This window comes from Oncorhynchus tshawytscha, linkage group LG03 (assembly GCF_018296145.1).
Source record: "Oncorhynchus tshawytscha isolate Ot180627B linkage group LG03, Otsh_v2.0, whole genome shotgun sequence".
Lineage (NCBI taxonomy): Eukaryota > Metazoa > Chordata > Actinopteri > Salmoniformes > Salmonidae > Oncorhynchus > Oncorhynchus tshawytscha.
The window spans coordinates 61,491,942-61,508,591 of NC_056431.1; the positions used below are offsets into that span (position 1 = coordinate 61,491,942).

The 16,650-nt window shown below is 42.0% G+C and overlaps 1 pseudogene; it reads right to left on the minus strand.

Moving 5' to 3' along the window:
- Positions 1 to 523: 523 nt before the first annotated feature.
- LOC112233719 lies at positions 524 to 15,270 on the minus strand (annotated as a pseudogene).
- Between the last annotated feature and the right edge of the window lie 1,380 nt (positions 15,271 to 16,650).

Consider the following 16,650-nt stretch of genomic DNA (forward strand, 5'->3'; position numbering starts at 1 on the left):
TATTGATAAAAAGCCTCTCAATTTGCACAATTTACGCATTTCTTAAGAGGACACTCGATCACACTGGTATCTCAATCATATAAATTGAAAAAGAAAATGCCCAATGCTTGTTCACCATCAAAAACATGTTGTTCTTTATTATAAAAGCTTAAATACTTGGTTAAATAAAAGCATTTCTTTTTAATGGTCAGCGAGTGCTGTGCCTTTTCCTTTTCAATGATGATACATTTTTTGGGTTGCATCTTGACTCATCTTGATCGCCCTCCACTTCTTTCCATCTTAATCATTAAAAAAATTTTTTTTAAAAACAGGTCATTGTCACGCCCTGACCATAGTTATCTATGTTTTATGTGTTATTTTGATTAGGTCAGGGTGTGACGAGGGTGGTTATGTGTGTTTTTGTCCTGTCTAGGTTTTTTGTATATCTATGGGGTTTTCGTATGTCTAGGTAATGTAGGTCTATGGTGGCCTGAATTGGTTCCCAATCAGAGGCAGTTGTTTATCGTTGTCTCTGATTGGGGATTCTATTTAGGTTGCCATTTTCCATTTTGGTTTGTGGGTTATGTTCTATGTTTAGTTGCCTGTTTGCACTAGTCATATAGCGTCACGGTTCGTTCTTTTCATTAAAAGAGTTATGTACGCTTATCACGCTGCGCCCTGGTCTCCTAATTATGACGATAGTCATAGTATAATTCAAGGCTTGACTTGGGGTCACAGTTCAATTACACAGCAAAAGGTCTCCAGGAATAAGCTCCAGGACCAAGGTTGGCCATCCAAGCCATAGAGCAAAATATCCATATAAAGACATTATAGACATTGTCAAATAACTAATACAGTTCTGTGCTATAGTATGTCCCAGGTGTTTGATAAAGTTCTATACTACGGTACATTGCAGTTGTTGGCTGAGGATTCAGACCCCCTTTTTGGCTCAGAGGGCATGTGGTATCTCATACACTTCCAGAAGTAGCCATTAGGGGCTGCAGTTGAGCTGCTGTTTCCAGAGCTGGGCCTCCACCTCATGGCTTCCTCCTAATGTAGCTTAGTGACTCAAGCAGGGAGGTGTAGTCTACCTTGGCATCTGTCTCCACCAGGACCACTCGGAGCCCATGTTGGATCAAAGTGTCGTATAGGCCAATCTGTTGGTCTTAGCCAGGGTGGTCCTGCAGCTTCTGTTGCAGTGGTAACTGGTAATCAGGATTCATGTTGGAGTCCAGAGGGGATCCACTCTGGGCTGACAGGAGGATTATGAGTCGTCTGCTTCTCTGTAAAGTATCAAATCAAATGTATTTATATAGCCCTTCGTACATCAGCTGATATCTCAAAGTGCTGTACAAGAACCCAGCCTAAAAACCCAAACAGCAAGCAATGCAGGTGTTGAAGCACGTTGGCTAGGAAAAACTCCCTAGAAAGGCCAAAACCTAGGAAAAAACCTAGAGAGGAACCAGGCTATGAGGGGTGGCCAGTCCTCTTCTGGCTGTGCCGGGTGGAGATTATAACAGAACATGGCCAAGATGTTCAAATGTTCATAAATGACCAGCATGGTCAAATAATAGGTCTGGGACAGGTAGCACATCCGGTGAACAGGTCAGGATTCCATAGCCGCAGGCAGAACAGTTGAAACTGGAGCAGCAGCACGGCCAGGTGGACTGGGGACAGCAAGGAGTCATCATGCCAGGTAGTCCTGAGGCATGGTCCTATGGCTCAGGTCCTCCGAGAGAGAGAAAGAAAGAGAAAAAGAGAGAATTAGAGAGAGCATACTTAAATTCACACAGGACACCGGATAAGACAGGAGAAGTACTCCAGATATAACAAACTGACCCTAGCCCCCCGACACGTAAACTACTGCAGCATAAATACTGGAGGCTGAGACAGGAGGGGTCAGGAGACACTGTGGCCCCATCCGATGATATCCCCGGACAGGGCCAAACAGGAATGATATAACCCCACCCACTTGTCCAAAGCACAGCCCCCACACCACTAGAGGAATATCTTCAACCACCAACTTACCATCCTGAAACAAGGCCGAGTATAGCCCACAAAGATCTCTGCCACGGCACAACCCAAGGGGGGCGCCAACCCAGACAGGAAGATCACATCAGTGACTCAACCCACTCAAGTGACGCACCCCTCCCAGGGATGGCATGAAAGAGCACCAGTAAGCCAGTGACTCAGCCCCTGTAATAGGGTTAGAGGCAGAGAATCCCAGTGGAAAGAGGGGAACCGGCCAGGCAGAGACAGCAAGGGAAGTTCGTTGCTCCAGAGCCTTTCCGTTCACCTTCACACTCCTGGGCCAGACTACACTCAATCATATGACCCACTGAAGAGATGAGTCTTCAGTAAAGACTTAAAGGTTGAGACCGAGTTTGCGTCTCTCACATGGGTAGGCAGACCATTCCATAAAAATGGAGCTCTATAGGAGAAAGCCCTGCCCCCAGCTGTTTGCTTAGAAATTCTAGGGACAATTAGGAGGCCTGCGTCTTGTGACCGTAGCGTACGTGTAGGTATGTACGGTAGGACCAAATCAGAGAGATAGGTAGGAGCAAGCCTATGTAATGCTTTGTAAGTTAGCAGTACAACCTTGAAATCAGCCCTTGCCTTGACAGGAAGCCAGTGTAGGGAGGCTAGCACTGGAGTAATATGATCAAATTTTGTGGTTCTTGTCAGGATTCTATCAACCGTATTTAGCACTAACCGAAGTTTATTTAGTGCTTTATCTAGGTAGCCGGAAAGTAGAGCATTGCAGTAGTCTAACCTAGAAGTAACAAAAGCATGGATTAATTTTTCTGCATCATTTTTGGACAGAAAGTGTCTGATTTTTGCAATGTTTCGTAGATGGAAAAAAGCTGTCCTTGAAACAGTCTTGATATGTTCGTCAAAAGAGAGATCAGGGTCCAGAGTAATGCCGAGGTCCTTCACAGTTTTATTTGAGACGACTGTACAACCATTAAGATTAATTGTCAGATTAAACAGAAGATCTCTTTGTTTCTTGGGACCTAGAACAAGCATCTCTGTCACTTCCTTATGTCTGAAACACAGGCTTCTAGCGAGGGCAATTTTGGGGCTTCACCATTGTTTCATTGAAATGTACAGCTGTGTGTCATCCGCATAGCAGTGAAAGTTAACATTATGTTTTCGAATGACATCCCCAAGAGGTAAAATATATAGTGAAAACAATAGTGGTCCTAAAACGGAACCTTGAGGAACCCCTAAATTTACAGTTGACTTGTCAGAGGATAAACCATTCACAGAGACAAACTTTCCCGACAGATAAGATCTAAACCAGGCCAGAACTTGTCCGTGTAGACCAATTTGGGTTTCCAATCTCTCCAAAAGAATGTGGTGATCGATTTTATCAAAAGCAGCACTAAGGTCTAGGACCACAAGGACAGATGCAGAGCCTTGGTCTGATGCCATTAAAAGGTCATTTACCACCTTCTCAACTGCAGTGCTATGATGGGGTCTAAAACCAGACTGAAGCATTTCGTATACATTGTTTGTCTTCAGGAAGGCAGTGAGTTGCTGCGCAACAGCCTGTTCTAATATTTTTGAGAGGAATGGGAGATTCGATATAGGCCGATAGTTTTTTATATTTTCTGGGTCAAGGTTTGGCTTTTTCAAGAGAGGCTTTATTACTGCCACTTTTAGTGGGTTTGGTACACATCCGGTGGATAGAGAGCCGTTTATTATGTTCAACATAGGAGGGCCAAGCACAGAAAGCAGCTCTTTCAGTAGTTTAGTTGGAATAGGGTCCAGTATGCAGCTTGAAGTTTTGGAAGCCATGATTATTTTCATCATTGTGTCAAGAGATATAGTACTAAAACACTTGAGTGTCTCTCTTGATCCTAGGTCCTGGCAGAGTTGTGCAGACTCAGGACAACGAGCTTTGAAGGAATACGCAGATTTAAAGAGGAGTTTTAAGCTAGTCTCTTATGAGAAATGGTTTTAGTTTTTAGTGGTGCAACTGCATCTAGGGTATTGCGCAAGGTTAAATTGAGTTCCTCAGTTATGTGGTTAACTGATTTTTGTCCTCTGACATCCTTGGGTAGGCAGAGGGAGTCTGGAAGGGCATCAAGGAATCTTTGTGTTGTCTATGAATTTATAACATGACTTTTGATGCTCCTTGGTTGGGGTCTGAGCAGATTATTTGTTGCAATTTCAAACGTAATAAAATGGTGGTCCGATAGTCCAGGATTATGAGGAAAAACATTAAGATCCACAACATGTATTCCATGGGTGTGATAATATGCGTTCTTGTAGAGAGGTGTAGGAGTCAGGCGCAGGAGAGCAGGGATGTCTGAGAAGCGTTTTTAATAATATAGTCCACCAATACAAATGGCACAGGAAAAATCCCAAAACTACGCTCTGAATACTCGTGCAAACAAACGGAGGAACAAACACAGTTCCGACACTTTACATACACGTGCGTAATAGCGAAAAAACAACAAACATCAAATACAATCGAGCGCAATACACACAAGTCTAATCCTGCACGAATTACGGCAGGTAACAGGTGCCCTATATACCCACAGAAATCAAAGCAATTGAAAACCAGGTGTGAAAAGAAACACAGACAAAACAACCAGAAAAAGAAAAAGGGATCGGGTAGCGGCTAGTAGACCGGCGACGCCGAGCGCCGAGCGCCGCCCGAACAGGGAGAGGAGTTACCTTCGGTAGAAGTCGTGACAATGGGACAAAACTAGGTCGAGAGTATGACTGTGACCGTGAGTAGGTCCAGAGACATGTTCGACAAAACCCACTGAGTCGATGATGGCTCCGAAAGCCTTTTAAAGTGGGTCTGTGGACTTTTCCATGTGAATATTAAAGTCACCAAAAATTTGAATATTATCTGCTATGACTACAAGGTCCGATAGGAATTCCGGGAACTCAATGAAGAACACTGTATATGGCCCAGGAGGCCTGTAAACAGTAGTTATAAAAAGTGATTGAGTAGGCTGCATAGATTTCATGACTAGAAAAAAAGACGAAAACGTCATAAACATGGGAATTTAGTCTTATTTGTTGAACGGGGATTATGCAGTAGATTTAAGATTCAAAGTGCCACGATTGAGTTTTCTGTAAAGCAAATTTTATGTGCCTAATTGGTCTAGATTAAGGCCGGGATTCAAACTGATTGTGGGTTGTCAACAGTGCAGCTTTTAAAGGCAATGTTCCCGCAATCCCAGAGATCGCAATTACGGTGAACACTGTATATGTCGGCTCAATTAGAAAGTGCCTTTAAAAGCTGCATTGTCAACAGCCCGCTATCAGATTGAATCCTGGCCCAAAGCAGTAACATGACAGAGCATTAGCAAAACTTCAATAGAAATGTGTTTGTGTGTGTGTGTGTGTCTGGGTACCTTCTCCAGGGATGTCGTCCTGGCCTGCTGACAGAGTGTGTATCCGTATCGTCTCTCCAGCAGCTCAGATAGATAGAACCTGCAGAGCAAATGTCTCTGCCCTGGACAACCCATGGTGCTTTCAAGACTACTGGGAACAAAACAAAAAAATTAGGAATCATGATGACGTCACATCAGTGATCTTCATGTCGTATATCTAGAAAGAGGCCAGAGTTCCGAATTTACAATTCCGAGTTCCCAGTTGTCTTGAACTCACTAAAGTCAGATTTTGCAGTTACAAGTTAAGTTGTTTTGAGCACGGCACAAATCATGCTTCATTGACAGCATGGCCAATGTTGACTTTTTAGAATTTTAAACTAGGAAAAAAGAGCCTTAATCTTAGACTTGGGACCACACAGCCACTCCACTGAATAGCAGGCTAGTGATTGCTTCGCAATGCTTGCAGTTAGCCACACTGATTCCTTCCAAACCACTCATTGAATTTGCATCCAATGTGCGTCTTTATGTTGAATGGCCGATGAGCACCGATACACTTTGTCTATCATTTGTCTTCCTTATTTCTCTTCATATGATAAGGATTAAAAAGGATTGGCCAGTAGACTATCGACTTGATTCATGAGGATGACTGCTAGCTAGACTTTGAAAGTATGATGTTGATCAGTCCAATCAAAGCTATTGTAGATTTAATGTGATTTGACGTCATTTTATCTGTGGCCAATGATCTTGAGCCTCTTCGAAGGGCACTTCTAATGTAACTCTATGGCAGCAACCAAGTTTCTTGAATTTTCTAGCTCTACCCTTAGACTTGGCAGTGACGTAGTGTCCCCATGAGTGACAGAGCACTGAGCCAATCACGGCGCAACGCTTCGTATTTTCTGCTGGTTTGCCCCACCACCACAGAAAGCACTGAGCTAGGCTAAAACACCTGAATTTTGTAACTGCCTTAATCAAGAAAACAAAAAAGAGGCCATGTTTGTATGCGGCTTTATTAACTCAATGATATATATATTTTTTAACATTATTTACAAACTGATGTGTGAACATATTAATGCCAAAATAACATGCAAAACAGGCAAGCCCCCAAAAAACCAAAACATTTTGGCTCTGCCCCACCTGCCCTGAATGACAAGTCGCAACTGGGCGGCACCCACATCTCCATAAAAGAACCTTCCAGAAATGAAAATCTTCCACTCTTAATGTGCAGGTGATAGGTCATGTGATGCGTAAAAGACACTGCTGGTTAGTGGCAAGGTGGAACGCATGACTTGTTCATTCGTCAGAACAGAAATGTTGGCCTATACGCCTACAGGAGGGAGCTGTTGAGGATAGTTTGCTTTGAAGTATATTTGCCATTGCTAAAGCAACTTGAATTATCTGAATGGTACTCTCTTTGTTTTTTTGTTTTTTTACTGGTGAACTGAGCCAGCCGAATAAAACCTTTTGGTTGTACTAGATTTTTGACACTAGCACCCCAATTTCACTTTCGATTACGTTTTATTTTTCTCAGCATTTTTTTGTATTTCTTTTTTGTATTACATGGTATGGCGTTGTATATTCCACTCAGGCTTTCAAGGGATGATTTTTGACCATATATGATTAATTAGGAGCATTTTGAAATGCAAATAGCCAAGGTCATGCACAAGCACTGAGGCTGAGAACAATTGGTATTTATCAATGGTTATTTTATACTGGTGTGCGTATGACACTCATAGGATTGTTTGATAAATCACACTTTTTCTATGCATATGAACATTCTCTAAATTCCGATCGTAAGTAGTATTTTTAGAATAGTTTCTACGCAATATTGATTAACGAGGCCCCAGGAATCTTTTGTGACCATGGGAGATTTCTACGTTTACTCACCTCTCTTTTTGGGCACAAGGTTGTTCAGTTTCCTATAGGCCAACACCAGGTCCACTTTACAGCCATAGAAAATACCAGGCAGAGACACATGCACGTGTAGAAACCACTGTGAATGGCTAAAAGGGAAGGAAGTGAGATATAATGGTATCACATTCTGTGCTGACAGACAGTAGCTATGAGTCTAAGCTACTGTTACAATAACAGCAACTTACATCAAATCTCTCACAAATGGCAAGGCCAACATCCTGTTCAAACAGACTCTTATGGGCGATTTGAAGTCTTTCATGTTACTAAGTAGTGTGTTTGGGGTCCTACCTGGTTGGAGCAGAAGCAGCTCTATGTCCCGACCCAGGACATTCCTGGCGACGCAGCTGATAGGCACATTGAGGAATTCAGAACGGACCTCAGAGTGGACTGGCCATAGACCCCACTACTCCTAAAAAGGCTGAGGGTCAGATGGTGACAGAGTGATATGGTCACAGTCACAGTGTAGGACAGAGCTCTATACACACACACACACACACACACACACACACACACACAAACACAAACTCTCGCTCACATGCACACAAACGAACAAACAATCACACACAAACTCACGCACAAACACATCTCTAAAAAGATACATACTGAGATACAGTGTATATTACATGTTTTAAAAGAGTACTCACATTGTTGTCTTTGTCACGTTGAGCTGTTCTATGTGGTCAGTATGTCTTCCATCCAGAACATAGAGCTCTCTGACTCCGTACCTTCACCGACCCCAAGAAACGCTGAACACACCAGCTCTATCCTTGAGCCTGCCATCAAACAGAAAACACGCGGAGTCAGCGGCTGTGACATGGCCCAGAAAGACTAAATTACCCAGCAGTCTTCACACCAGATTTCTATTAAACACTAATGTTCAAGGGATGAGAGATAGCCTTATCTACAAAAAAACAAGACGTCATAATTTCACACTTGGTTCAACCACAACGGTTTCCTTTCTGGGGTCGGTTAACTTGGGGTTGCAACATGACTTTTTTTAAAGCCAATATCATCAGGTAAACGGAAATGCTGCAAAAAGTACAAATTTACAAATCACCTAATTATCACCAAATATGTCAAAAAATTATACACATTATACAATTTCACACTTTGCAGCCACAGAAAGTGTGGTGAGAAAGAATATATGTTCATTGAATTTAAATGGAGGTACAACTTTACCTTTGTTAAATTTGAGCTGAGTGCTGTGGGCGGTGGTGGGGGTTTTTCCCTGCAGAGAGAACTCTACTAGGCAGGTGTAAATTCCAGCATGGCTCTCAGTAGTATTGATCACCCGGAGCCTCTTCAGACCATCTTCTTCAATGATCTTCTCTCCATGCTGGTCGACAGGGCTACAGTCCTGCATAGCCCATCGGAGATGCTGTGTGTCAAAGTTAGCTCACGCAATCCTATCTACTTATCCCACAATAGAAATGTCATCAATGTTTTTTATTAAGTTACCAATTTTGAGCAACTGACATTCATGACAGGCAAGGCAGTTAGTTAAGCTAAACAACAGTTCAGTCATGACTGTATTATGTCCATTGTCACAAGCTGATGTCAGCTACTATCAATCTGTTACGTTATTACTATGACATTGTAATGCATGCCAGGCCAGAGGCGGTCGGTGCCGTTTAAGATGAGGATGATTTTTTATTTTATGAGCATAGTCATATTTCTATTACAGCATATTGGATGACTGTCATTCATATTCCATTCACCCAGTTCAATGTAACATTGATAGGTTTAGGCTACTACATGATAATTTTCCCTATACCCATCATGAGGTTGCTACAACCTAGCCTATGAATGAACGTTTACAGGTCAAGAGAAGAATTTGAGTAATCAAGGTGACAGACAATGACACATTCAGTACCTCCTTGCACTCTTGCCTGTATCTAGCTGATCTAGGGTGTAATCATTAGTCCAACAGTTGCAAACGACAGTTTATATTGGACTAATTCAGCTATGTTTATCCCCGTTTCATTCCGTTTGCTTCTGTTTAAGTTTTTCTTTCAACAGAATTGACGGAATGAATACAGTCGTGGCCAAAAGTTTTGAGAGTGACACAAATATACATTTTCACAAAGTCTGCTGCCTCAGTTTGCATGATGGCAATTTGCAAATACGCCAGAATGTTATGAAGAGTGATCAGTTGAATTGCAATTCATTGCAAAGTCCCTCTTTGCCATGCAAATGAACTGAATCCCAAAAAATCATTTCTACTGCATTTCAGCCCTGCCAGAAAAGGACCAGCTGACATCATGTCAGTGATTCTCTCGTTAACACAGGTGTGAGTGTTGACGAGGACAAGGCTGGAGATCACTCTGTGTTGCTGATTGAGTTTGAATAACAGACTGGAAGCTTCAAAAGGAGGGTGGTGCTTGGAATCAATGTTCTTCCTCTGTCAACCTTTAAGGAAACACATGATGGCATCATTGCTTTGCACAAAAGGGGCTTCACAGGCAAGGATATTGCTGCCAGTAAGATTGCACATAAATCAACCATTTATCATCAAGAACTTCAAGGAGAGCAGTTCAATTGTTGTCAAGGCTTCAGGGTGCCCAAGAAAGTCCAGCAAGTGTCAGGACCGTCTCCTAATGTTGATTCAGCTGTGGGATCGGGGCACCACCAGTACAGAGCTTGCTTAGGAATGGCAGCAGGCAGGTGTGAGTGCATCTGCACGCACAGTGAGGTGAAGACTTTTGGAGGATGGCCTGGTGTCAAGAAGGGCAGCAAAGAAGCCACTTCTCTCCAGAAAAACAAAACTGATAACTAAGTGGCTCGGGGAACAAAACATCAATATTTTGGGTCCATGGCCAGGAAACTCCCCAGACCTTAATCCCATTGAGAACTTGTGGTCAATCCTCAAGAGGCGGGTGGATAAACAAAACCCCACAAATTCTGACAAACTCCAAGCATTGATTATGCAAGAATTGGCTGCCATCAGTCAGGATGTGGCCCAGAAGTTAATTGACAGCATGCAAGGGCAGAAAAAGAAGGGTCAACACTGCAAATATTGACTCTTTGCATCAACTTCATGTAATTGTCAATGAAAGCCTTTGACACTTATGAAATGCTTGTAATTATACTTCCGTTTTCCATAGTAACATCTGACAAAAATATCTAAAGACACTGAAGCAGAAAACTTTGTGAAAATGTATATTTGTGTCATTCTCAAAACCTTTGGCCACAACTGTACACCCTTGGTCACACACAAACACAGTTCACTTTCATAGTAGCCACATACAAACAGCATGAACCTTTTACTTGTTGCATAATTCCTTCTCGCATTTACGTGCTCTCCTCCTCTCACTTTTTCCCACTGCTTGTGGACTTCAGTGCACAACACATCAGCTGTCTGTGACCAGGCCAAAAAACCTTTCCAAGCCAAACCTTCATACAGTATCCTAACCACTAACCACTGCACACAGCATACATCAGTGTCACCATATTAGCTAACGTCCTAGTCAACATACTTACTAGAAGTAACCCGTTAGTATACCCGCTACAATCAAGCAGTACAGTGTACAGTCAGCAAGCAGTTTAGCAGTTACACCGACGGGCCCCAATGGCAATACGTTTATAAAACCAAAAGCTTACCTTAACTTGGAAGAGTTCCCGTATTGGATAGCCATAGCCAGATAGTTAACATAGAATCCCTCTATGTTTGAGCCGGTTGTTTGAGTAGGCCAAACTAGCTATCTACATCCGCTAGCTAAGTAAGTGAAAGTGAAAAAAAAATCCAGCAAAATATAGATAGCTCTCTCTCTCTTGTTTCTCATGATTCTCCAATTTTTCAAAACTGTTCAACTACTGTCTTTATCTCTCTTTGAGTCAACTACTGACCACATTTTATCCAGTGCTAGCCAGCTGTAGCTTATGCTTTTAGAACTAGATTCAATTTCTGATACTTTGATTGAGTGGACAACATGTCAGTTCATGTTGCAAGAGCTCTGATAGGTTGGAGGACATCCTCCAGAAGTTGTCATAATTACTGTGTAAGTCTATGGAAGGGGTTGAGAACCATGAGTCTCCTAGTTTTTGTATAGAAGTCAATGTACACAATGGTACTACCCTACAGAGTGCTTTTGAGGCTACTGTAGACCTTCATTTCTAAACAGTGTGTTTTAATAAATTATTTGGTGACAAGTTACTATTTTATTTGGTGACATGTTTATGTTTTACAATTTTTATTTTTCTGAAATTCACTGAGGAGGATGGTCCTCCCATTCATCCTCTGAGGAGCATCCACTGCTTTAAGACAGGGCTCTTCAAGTAGGGTATTATGGTATGTGTGTCTAGTGGGGTGTCTGCCCTAACCTTGAACCATCGGATGTGTGCTGTGCGGTCCAGACGAAGAACATCTTGCTGTCTGTAGAACACCACTTCTGTCACGTTCTGACCTTAGTTCTTTTGTTATGTCTTTGTTGTAGTATGGTCAGGGTGTGAGTTGGGTGGGTTGTCTATGTTAGTTTTTCTATGATTGGCAATTTCTGTATTTGGCCTGGTATGGTTCTCAATCAGAGGCAGCTGTCAATCGTTGTCCCTGATTGAGAACCACATTTAGGGAGCCGGTTTTCTATTGTGTTTCGTGGGTGATTATTTTCTGTTTTCTGTTGTGTGTCTGCACCAGCCAGAACTGTTTTCGGTCATTCTCTTTATTAGTTTGGTTATTTCCGTGTTCATTTAATAAATATGGACACATACCACGCTGCACCTTGGTCCTCACCTTCTTCCACCAACCATGGCCGTTACAACTTCACTAGTCCCCTGGGATACAGCCCGGTTCTCAGCTGGGACAGGACAGGGCCCAGGGTCCACAGACAGCACAAACTCCATCTCCCATGATCCAGTAGGGTACCTGTGTTGTAATACACATGAATATATGACCAGAGTACTCCATTTACTATTGTAACAGTGAAGTTGAGAAGTATTCATGTGAGACGTGAATAGATTTAGGATTTGGAAACCAATCACCTCATCTCAAACTCTGCTTGTGATAGTGGAATTACCTCAAACATTCTTGAAGTCACTTTAGAAACTAAAATAAATTAACAAAGGTATTTGACAACTACATCCAGTAACATGCAGAGGTTTCCTACCTGCTCTCACAGGTGTAGTATATGCTATGGGAGGTGTGGGCATGTAGAAACCATAGAACCTCCCCTCTGACCCCAGAGGTCATGTTCAGGGTCTGGTTCCCCCCTCCGCTCCAGGTCACAGTGGTACGATTCTCAGTGGCATCACCACACTTCAGCTGGAAGAAGTGCCCTGCACTGATGTATTGGGTTTCTATTGCCCCCTGGTGTTCTGGATGACACAGTGAAAAGGTTCTTATTACAGGTTTATGTCAACTTAATATGATTTCATAAATCTAATTTAGAAGAAGCATCACTTAAAATGAATGACTCGCGTGGAAAACTGAAACCCAACTGCCTGTCAAACAAAGTCAGCTGCATCCACAAACAATCAGCTGTGAACCACTAGTGGGTCCTGGCCAGGTCCTGACCTGTTCAAGTGTTCCTGACACCCCAAGCAGGAAATGAAACTGCTGACGAGGGTGCTGCAATATCTGTCTGCATGCAGAATAGAAAGGCAAATCAATGGTATTGTCACCCCACATGACGCTACTTATCTGTGCTTGTCTATCATGTTACCTGTAAGCTGTCCTTTATCAATGCAGATAATGTTTGGCTAATGGCCTTGCCCTAGGCCATACAGTATATTATAAACTGGGTGGTTCGAGCCCTGAATGCTGATTGGCTGACAGCCGTGGTATATCAGACCGTCCACCACGGGTATGACAAAACATTTGATTTTACTGCTGTAATTACGTTGCTAACCAGTTTATAATAGAAATAAAGCACCTTGTGGGGGTTGTGGTATATGGCCAATACACCAGGGCTAAGGGATGTGTCCAGACACTCTGCGTTGCATCGTGCTTAAGAACAGCCCGTAGTCATGGTATATTGGCCATTTACAACACCCCCTCTGGCCTAATTGCTTAAGTATACCTATCAGAGAGATGTTTGCAGGGTGTCAACAGTTCAGAAAGTGGGAGAAATATTTTAGAAACAAGGCCAGTGGGTCAGCCTTGCAGAGAATTAACCTGAAACAAGCTTTTCTTCTGACGCACATTTCAGATTTATTCAGGTAGACAGGATGTACAAAAAGAGACAAACATTTAAAAGAGGCTTTCAAAACGAAATAGTGAAGGGGATAGAGAGAGGGGGGGTTATATATCTACAGTATATAGATATGGTGAGGGAGGATTAGAGAGAGAGACAGATATATACACTGAGTGTACAAAACATTAGGAACATCTTCCTAATATTGAGGTGCACCCCCTTTTGCCCTTTGAATTTGAAAACAAATCCAATTTTGACAAACTCCCATATCTGTTGGGTGAAATACCACAGTGTGCAATCACAGCAGCGAGATGTATGACTTGTTGCCACAAGAAAAGGGCAACCAGTGAAGAACAAACACCATTGTAAATCAACCTATATTCATGTGTATTTATTTTCCCCTTTGTACATCATTGCAATACTGTATATAGACATAATATGACATTTGAAATGTCTCTATTCTTTTGGTACTTTTGTGTGTGTAATGTTTACTGTGCATTTTGTATTGTTTATTTCATTTTTGTTTATTATCTATTTAACTTTGCTTTGGCAATATAAACACGTTTCCCATGCCAATATAGCCCTTAAAATTGAAATTGTGTTGAGAAAGAGTAGTTGCTCCCGAGTGGCACAGCTGTCTAAGGCACTGCATCTTAGTACTAGAGGCATCACTACAGACACTGGTTCATTCCCGGGCTGTATCACAATTGGCTGTGTCATTTAGGTTAGGGGAGGGTTTGGCCAGGGTAGGCCGTCATTGTAAATAAGAATTGATTCTTAACTGACTTGCCTAGCTAAATAAAGGTAAATTAATAAATGATGCCACCTGTCTTCCATAACAGCATCGGTGAAGACAAACATTAGGCTGGCTACATTACATAGTCAAGCATTATGCACCATTTCTCAGACCTAAAGTACAGCCACAATTTAGAAATTTTAATATAGCCTTAAGGAATTAAGCCAACAGGTTACTTATTAAAGCTTTATACCTGTTTAATAGGTTAATAAGATAAGGAACACTGCATTAAATAGCCTACCTTATTTTGGATATAGCCTTTTATGGTGCATAATAAAGATCATAGCAACAGTTGGTATAGGAGAAGCCATTAACCACATGTGTTGTTTAACACAGCCGGTTTGCTCAAATGATTGCATCCCCACTCTATCCAACCTGCCCATTCAAACTGAATAACACAAAGTGACACAACATCTCATGTCATTCCCCCTCCCTTGAAGAGTGCACTTTGCTGGCTGCGCTTTCATCCTGACTTACCTTGGCAGTGGGAGATGTGGCGCAAAGGAGTTAAAATATATATATATATATTTCACCTTTATTTGACCAGGTAGGCCAGTTGAGAACAAGTTCTCATTTACAATTGCGACCTGGCCAATATAAAGCAAAGCAGTGCGACAATAAAGAACAACACAGAGTTACATGTGGGATAAACAAAAGTACAGTCAATAACACAATAGAAAAATCTATATACAATGTGTGCAAATGGAGTATGGAGGTAAGGCAATAATAGCCCATAGTAGCAAAGTAATTACAATTTAGCAAATTAACACTGGAGTGATAGATGTGCAGATGATGAGGTAGGTAGTTGGGTGGGCTATTTACAGATGGGCTGTGTGCAGCTGCAGCGATCGGTAAGCTGCTCAGATAGCTGATTAAAGTTAGTGAGGGAGATATAAGTCTCTAACTTCAGTGATTTTTGCAATTTGTTCCAGTCACTGGCAGCAAAGAATTGGAAGGAAGGCCGGAGATATACCTGCTGGAGCGAGTGCTACGAGTTGGTGTTGTTATGGTGACCAGTGAGCTGAGATAAGGCGGAGCTTTACCTAGCAAAGACTTATAGATGAGTCATGAGAAAGCAGAGGAGGAACTCCCCTGACATGATGTTCTGAGTCTGAGACAGAAAAAAATAGACCTAGCATCACATTTCACACGCATTTAAAATGTATATATTACATTTCTGTGAAATAGCCTATGAGCAGTCGTTGGAAAACACATCTCAAAAACAAGGCTCCTGAGAAATGTCCTGTCTTTGAATAAACCAACTCCTCAAGGACTTGAATTTAATTATGGCAAGGCGTTCCAATTAGCTGCATTTGCTAGCACTTTCAGCTCACATGCCCAAAATCTGACGCTGGTCCAGGAGAACTCGGATGAAAACTTCAAAAAGATATATTCCAAGTCAAATAAACTGGTCAAACTAAGTAGAGAATCAATCTTCAGGATGTTATTTTCATATATATCCAATAACGTTCCAAGCGGAGCATACGTTTTCATCTGCAGCCAAATGGAACGATGGTGACATCCACAGACAAATGCGCCACAGGGAAATTGCATTCTGCCAGGACAGTGACTCATTCCCCTCCCATTCGGTCAAACTTCACACCAGAGGCTCCATTCCACGTTCTACTGAATGAGGACATCTAGTGGAAGGTGTAGGAAGTGCTAACAGATCCATATCTTTTTGGAAGTGAAGAGGCGATGACTTAAAATTAGACGCGCATTCAGAATTTCACTTCCTGTTTGGAAGATTGCCTGCCCTATGAGTTCTGTTATACTCACAGACATAATTCAAACAGTTTTAGAAACTTCCGAGTGTTTTCTATCCAATAGTAATAATAATATGCACATATTAGCAATCTAAGACAGAGTAGGATGCAGTTCACTATGGGCACGCAATTCATCCATAGTGAAAATACTGCCCCCTATCCCCAACAAGTTAAGGGGAATGAAACCCAGATTACGGAACCGAATGACAAAGTGCGTGACAAAACACACAAATGAAAACCCAAGGGATATCCAGCCCTATTCAGCAGTGAATGCACTTCATTTGCGGGAAATCCATTTCTAGGCCTACTGGTATTTTGCCAGAAAATGTCTTAGGCTATAGTTTACACACAATTATTCCCTCAAGGCGCTACTCTCAGTGCGTCTCTGCTTTTAGGAGTGAATGAGTATTTACAACTAACCACCATTTCTCTGTTGAAATGTAGACACCATAAATTATGTTCAAACTTCTAAATTCATTAATAATTGTTTTGTTGTGAATTTGTCAGTCAAACTTACCTTAGAAATGTAGTTGGATGCTATTTGCTTTGTTTGTGGTGGAATGAACACCTCCTCATTTGGCATGTAGCCTATCTATAGGCTCTCCCTTGGTGGAGTTCCCAGACCCGACACTGTGACCTGGTCTCAGACCGTGTTGTAGAATTCTGTATGTAAATCCAATATACTCCATTTAGTATGATATGTTACGTTTCGT